The sequence below is a fragment of the Dipodomys ordii genome, unplaced genomic scaffold (genome assembly GCF_000151885.1).
Source record: "Dipodomys ordii isolate 6190 unplaced genomic scaffold, Dord_2.0 Scaffold6, whole genome shotgun sequence".
Classification (NCBI taxonomy): domain Eukaryota; kingdom Metazoa; phylum Chordata; class Mammalia; order Rodentia; family Heteromyidae; genus Dipodomys; species Dipodomys ordii.
The window spans coordinates 12,688,528-12,695,488 of NW_012267222.1; the positions used below are offsets into that span (position 1 = coordinate 12,688,528).

At 42.8% G+C, this 6,961-nt stretch overlaps 1 protein-coding gene across 1 annotated transcript in view; it reads left to right on the forward strand.

The window, feature by feature from the left end:
• Aunip (aurora kinase A and ninein interacting protein) overlaps positions 1 to 6,961 on the forward strand; it is a 26,925-nt gene that overhangs the window by 13,261 nt on the left and 6,703 nt on the right. The gene's annotated exons all lie outside the window — the stretch shown is intronic.

The window sequence follows — 6,961 nt, forward strand, 5'->3', positions numbered from 1 at the left end:
CCTCCTCCCCCTCCCCCCTTCCTCCTCTCCCCTCTCCAGGCGGTCGTGGGGCTTGAACTCTGGGCGTAGGCACTTCCGCTCTACCACTTGAGCCCTACCACTTCCGGTTTTCTGGTGGTTTATTGGAGATAGGAGTCTCACGGTCTTTCCTGCCCGGGCTGGCTTTGAACCGTGATCCTTAGATCTCAGCCTCCCGAGTAGCTAGGATTACAGGCGTGAGCCACCGATGCCCGTCTTCATTTATTTTCTTTCTTTCTCTGTACTGGGGATGGAACTCAGGACCTCAAGCTTGACGTGCAAGTACTCTTATCATTTGAGTTACATCCTTTGTTGATTTTTTTAGTTTGTCTTTCAGATAGTGTCTTGTGCTTTGTCCTGGCTGGCTTTCTACTTTGCTTCGCAGGTAGCTGGGATTATAGATGTGTTCTACCACACCCAGCTTACTTTTGAAATAGAATCCCCCCCCCCCTCCTGGGGCTTGAACCCAGGGGCTGGGCACTGTCCCTGACCTTTTGCTCAAGGCTAGCACTCTACCACTTGAGCCACAGCACCACTTTGGCTTTTTTTGCTTATATGGTACTGAGGAATGGAACCCAGGGCTTCATGCATGTTAGGCGAGAACTCTACCACTGAGCCACATCCTCAGACCCTCTTCCTAACTTTTGTGTGGACTGGCCTCCAGCTATGATTCTCCTGTTTCTACTTCCCAAATATCTGGGGTTACAGGCCTACTCACCCCATTATGCCAGATTTATGGATCACTTTATATGTTTTCATAGAGTGGCTTTACATCATGTAGAATAGTACTCATTACATGAAATAATATTGTCAGCATAGGCTGCCCTAACAAAATGCCATAGACTGGATGGCGTAATAGTTTGTTTTCTCACAGTTCTGAAGGATGGACGTCACATTAGGGTGCCATCATGGTCCTGTCTGGCAGAGGCTTTCTTCTCCCAGTGCTTAGGTGCCTTTTGCTGTGGTGCCTGGCTGTGTGTGCATGTGTGGGAAAAGAGACATCAAACTCTTTGGTGTTTTCTGTGGTTGTTGTTTTGTTTTTAATTGGTATTGGATTTGAACTCAGTCATGCACTTGATAGACAGAGGCATCCTGCCACTTGATGCATGGTCCCCACCTCTCAGCCCGTTTTAACTGTGCTCATAGTTAAAGTGAATCACCAGACACTTCTTAAGGCGATGAGCTCCCTCTGGCCACCCATTTGTTCTCGTACCTTTTAGACTTCAGTGAACCTGACTGTGCTTCACTCTGCTCCAGCCATCCTGGCTGTGAGAGAAGCAACCCTCTGCTTGGGACTTTGTACCACAAAGCTTAAAATGCCTGGGGTTTAGTCAGTTACATGCTCTAGTCTTTCCTTTGTTCAGATACCCTCTTATTAATACCTTTCCCTTAACCACCATAAAATAACCATTCCCTTATCCTATACTCCATATGCCATCACTCCTTTCCTCCCCACTTTTTTTTTTTTTTTTGGCATCACTACTTTTTTTGTGTACCAGTACTGGGGCTGGAACACAGGGCCTCTCAGACTTTCTTAGCTGTTTTTCTTGAAACTAGCATTCTACCACTTGAGCCATATCTCCACTTCTAGCTTTTTTTGGTGACTAATTGGACATATGGATCTTGTGATCTTTTCATGTGTGGGCTGGCTTCAAACCGTGATCCTCAGATCTCAGCCTCCAGAGTAGTCACGATTACAGGTGTGAGCCACTAGTGCCTGACATCTTGCTTTACATAGCACTTGTCACACCTCTGACATACTGTGTATATGAATTTCCTATTCACTTGTTTTCCTCCTACTAGAATGCAAGTTCTACCAGGCAGTCCTTCAGATAGTATGAATATTGAGTGAGCAAGTAAATAAATGAGAGAGCTAATTCACCTGGGCTGAACTTTCTTGTCTGAGTTAAGTGTGTATTCTTTCTCACTTTGGTGAGAGGGCAAGTAGGAGGATTTTAAGCTTCACAGTGTAAATTTGGCTGTTTAAAATGTGTGCTGGTTAGGGCTGGGAAGGTGGCTCCGTGGTAGAGTGCTTGCTTTGCATGCATGAGGGCCTGGGTTTGATTCCTCAGCACCACATAAGCAGAAAAAGCCGAAGTGGTGCTGTGGCTCCAATGGTAGAGCACTAGCCTTGAGCTGACGAGCTGAGGGACAGCGCCCAAGCCCAGAGTCTTAAAAAAAAAAAAAGTGTGCTTAACATCTCCCTCCCTCCTTTCTGATAAATATTGAAAAAGGGAAGTTTTATTTTATTGAAACTGCAGTGAAAATAAGGAAGTCTGAAGTAGTAGCCCTGTTAGGGTCTGTACTGTAAGACTGGTAAGGGGCTACTGACATAAATTAACAAATATTTATCAGTATTGTAGTGATTTCTTACCGTTGTAGTGACTTCTTACAGTTGTATGTGCCTGGGAAGCCATTTTAATTATCAGCTGGACTTTCCTATATCAGAAGCAGGGGTCAGTCACCACTGAAATGATTCCTAGTCCACCAGCCCCACACTCCCAGTTCCTCTATATGGTCAGTTCCGGTAGAGGCTGATGCACTGCTCCCTCATGACCACTTCCTGTGTGGCAGCCTGTTTGACCAGCTCCACTGGCCCTCATACTGTTACCAAGTATGCAGGTATGAGACTGTCTCAGTCACTGTGTGACCTCCTGGAACTAATGTCGGCTTGCGTTAAACCCACCAATGAAAACTTCCCAAGGAGCTGAGTGCTGGTGGCTCACACCTGTAAACCTAGCTACTCAGGAGGCTGAGATCTGAGGATGGTGGTTCAAAGCCAGCCTGGGTAGAAAAGTCCATGAGACTTACCTCCAGTTAACCAGCAAAAAAAAACCCAGAAATGAAGCTAAAATAGAGTGCTAGCCTTGAACAAAGAGCTCAGGGGCAAGGCCCAGGCTCTGAGTTGAAGCCCATGCATGATCAAACAAACAAACAAAAAACAACTCCCCAAGGGAAACCTGTTTAGATGACACCCTGAACCCATTATAAAGGAATTGGCCCTTAGGTCTCTCCCTCTCTTTCCTGTGCTCACTGTCCCCTTTCTCCCCCCCCTACCCACTGTGTGTGTGTACATGTGTACGTATGTGTACAAGCATAATATAAAAAAAAAAGACTACACATATGTCAATTTTTTGTTTGTTTTAGTTGGTTGTGGGGCTTGAACTCTGGGGCTGGACACTGTCCCTCAGCTCTTTGCCTCAAGGGGAGCACTCTACCACTTGAGCCACAGCATCACTTCTAGTTTTCTGGGGGTTAATTGGAGATAAGAGTCTCATGGACTTTTCTGTCCAGGCTGACTTTGAACCACGATCCTTAGACCTCAGCCTCCTGAGTAGCTAGGATTACAGTCATGAGCCACTGGGACCCGCCTCAGTTCTTATCCCTTCAAAAGATGGAGCCTGCCTTTGTAGTAAAACTAACACAAACTTATAGCTAAATTATCAGAAGTGGTAAGTGAGGGACCAACTGAATTCAAGTTGTACAGGCAGGTTAGAATAATCTCATAGCTGAGGATTATGTATATGATCCTGATCTGTTTGATCAGTGTAGCAAAGCATAGGAATTAATATTTTCAGGGTGAACTTAATAGTCAAACAACAAATTGTCACTTTCTGTAAATCATCACAAGGAAACCTGCGAGAATAGCAGGGACTTTTTCCTTTCACCATTGTGAAAAAAGAAAATCAAAAAGCATGCATATGATAGGTCAAAGAATCAGTCTTGGGACACTGGTGGCTCGCGCCTGTAATCCTAGCTACATCTGAAGATCGTGGTTCAAAGGCAGTCTGGGCAGGAAAGTCCGTGAGACTCTTCAATCAACCCCTAGAAAACCAGAAGGGGCTTAAGTGGTAGAGCAGTTGCTTTGAGCGGAAGAGCTGAGGGACAGTGCCCAGGCCCAGAGTTCAAGCCCCACAACTGACCTAAATAAATAAATAAATAAATATCAGTTTTTATTGTAAATTAGGTTCTTAGGGCATTCTGTGTGTGGGATGTGTGTGTTTGTTTGTTTGTGTTTGCACGTGTTCTGGTCCTGGGGCTTGAACTGAGGGTCTGGGCACTGTCTCTGAGCTTGTTTTGCTCAAGGCTAGTGCTCCACTACTTGAGCCACTTGTGGCTTTTATTTTATTTTTTTGAGCAGTTTTTTGGAGATGAGTCTCACATACTACTGCCTGGGCTGGCATTGGACTGTGATCTTCAGATCTCAACCTCCTGACTAGCTAGCATTACAGGAGTGAGCCACTGGTGCTCAGCTCTCTGAGCATCTTACTAAGAATTAAGAATTATTAATGATTAACAAGAATTGTTAATACCACAGTTAATGCTTACCAAGTGGTTTGGTCCTGCAGGAACATTATGCCTACTAGGCAGGTTTTCTTATATTGTACAAAGTACACATTGAGGCTGTCTTTGAGTGTGTATAATCAGCCAAAGGACTTTGTACCTGAGTTCTCCATTCCAGATGACCTGTCTAAGTCTTTAACATTCCACTGAGGTAAATGCCCATCCCTAAAGACCTGGGCATGCTCAGCTATCCCCAGGACTATATTGTTGTTTGGCATTACTCTGATGTCTTCTAAGGAAGAAACTTGTTTCTACTCCAGCCATTTATGGCCAGATAGATAAAAAGTTTTCAATTGTTTTGTGAATTGAGGTCTGTTTCTGATTACTGTAGTTATCTGAAGTTCCCTTATAGGACTTAGCATATGTGAAACAAGCAATCGATTTCTTAATAGATTTCTTAATAGCCATCAGTTTCTCCCTGAAGTGGTAGTAGACTTTCCCAGGGCAGAAAGAATCTGTTTCACTCACTCTATTCCAATACCCAGCATAAAGGTGCTAAACTATTATTCACATAATTTCACATATTTAGGACATGTTCCTTTTAAAGAGCCATGTGTGAATTCTGGCTTTCTCTTAACATGTTGGCTAGGTTCAAGAGAGCAAGACAGAAGGACATGGCATTCTAGTTTTGGATGTCATGGATTGCTTCTAGCATGTGTTATTGGTTAAGGTAGTCAAGGAGTACTTCCCAGTTTAAGGAAAGGAAATTGGACCTCTCTACTTGATGGGAAAAGTCCTACTGCAAGGAGGACATGTGGAATGCAAGTTCTTGTATTATCTACCTTTGAAGAAGGTAGTTATGGCTGCTTATACTTCTAATTTGGAAACTTTTGGCCATTAGCTTAAGTATATATTGTCCCCCTCCAGCCTTTTCCTTGCTTTTTTTGAGACTATGATTAAGAATACCTCATATCCCACAGATTAAGACTTTAATCTTTTTTGGTTTTCTTATTTTGGATAGTTTGTTACTGTGTCTAAACTGTCAATAAACCTAACTAGTGAAATTCCCCCTTTAGAAATTTTCCTTATTTTACTAATTTCCCTTTAAATTCTTAAGCATAGACATAATTTTAAGTTAACTGTTAAAGTTGTCTGCCAACTCTGTTGCCTCTGACATCTCTGTTTCCATTAACTGGTCCTTCTGCTGTAATTATAGTTGTTTCTTCACAGCTAGTAATTTGGTACATGCTAGGAATGTTACATTTCTATATTTGGGTTTGTTGCCTTTAGTAATGAAGTTTGTTTTGGCAAGTGCTACTCAGTTTGGTATTTTCAGAATTGCTTTTAAGCTTTGAAATTTGTTTTTGCCCTAGAGTTAGTTTAGGTCTGTCACTAAAGGATGTTTCTTTGGAGCATTTCTGGTGCTCACCATTTCTCCACTCTGGGTAGTAGGAACTTGGCTTTGTACAAGCTCTGGGAGTTGTTCAGTTTGCAATTTTTACTTATTCTGCCTGGCCTGTAGAATTCTGGGAAACATATGTAACTCTGTATTCAGCAATGGACTGAAAGGCTCTCTGCAGATTTCTGGAGGTCCCAGTCACCTCAGCTTCCCCAGATGCAATATCAGTCTACTCAGTTCCTAAAGAAGTGCTCTGCTTGGTTGTATAGTATGATCTGGAAAGTGCTTGGATGCAGAGTTAGGATGTCACAGCTCATCTTGTTTACTTGCTTGTTGGGGCTCACAGGTCTGTAATGTCTGTTACCCACTGTTTCAAAATATATTATTTATTTGGTGCAAGTCATAGGAAAGGTTGTTAGGAAAAGAGGACACTTTGAATTGACTATAAGCAGATCATCTCTAGAGTGAGATTTCTTTTTTATTATTATTTATCTAAAGAAACTTGTTTTGTTTTTGCTAGTCATGGGCCTTGAACAAGGGCCTGGGTATTGTCCCTGAGCCTCTTTGTGCTCAAGGCTAGAGCTCTACCACTTGAGCCACAATGCTACTTGCTACTTCCACCTTAGTAGTTTATTGGAGATCAGAGTATGGACTTTCCAGGCTGGGAAGGTGGCTCAGTGCTAGAGTGCTTGCCTTGCATGCATGAGGCCCTGTGTTCGATTCCTTAGCACCACACAAGCAGAAAAAAAAAGCTGGAAGTGGCCCTGTTGCTCAAGTGGTAGAGTGTTAGCCTTGAGCTGAAGAGCTGAGGGATAGCATTCAGGCTCAGAGTTCAGGCCCAATGATTGACCAAAAAAAAAAAAGAGTATGGACTTTCCTGCCTGGACAGGATCCTTAGATCTCAGCCTCCTAAGTAGATAGGATTACAGGTATGAACCACCAGTGCCACCTTTAAAAAAAAATTGTGCCAATCCCTCACTTCTGGCTTTTTGGTTGTTATTTGGAGATAAGAGTCTCATAGACTATCCTTTTTGGGCAGTATTTGAACCATAATCCTCAAATCTCAGCCTCCTTAGTAGCTAGCATTCGAGGTGTGTGTCATGGCACCTGGCTTGAGACTTCATTTTCAATGTATTTTTAATCCAGTTTTCTAGTTGTATGTGATATAAGGGAAAGTTCCATACTAGTTGATTTATTAATTTTATAGCTGAGATTTCCTTCCTTTTGTTAACCACTTAAAGTACTTTTTTTTTTTTTTTT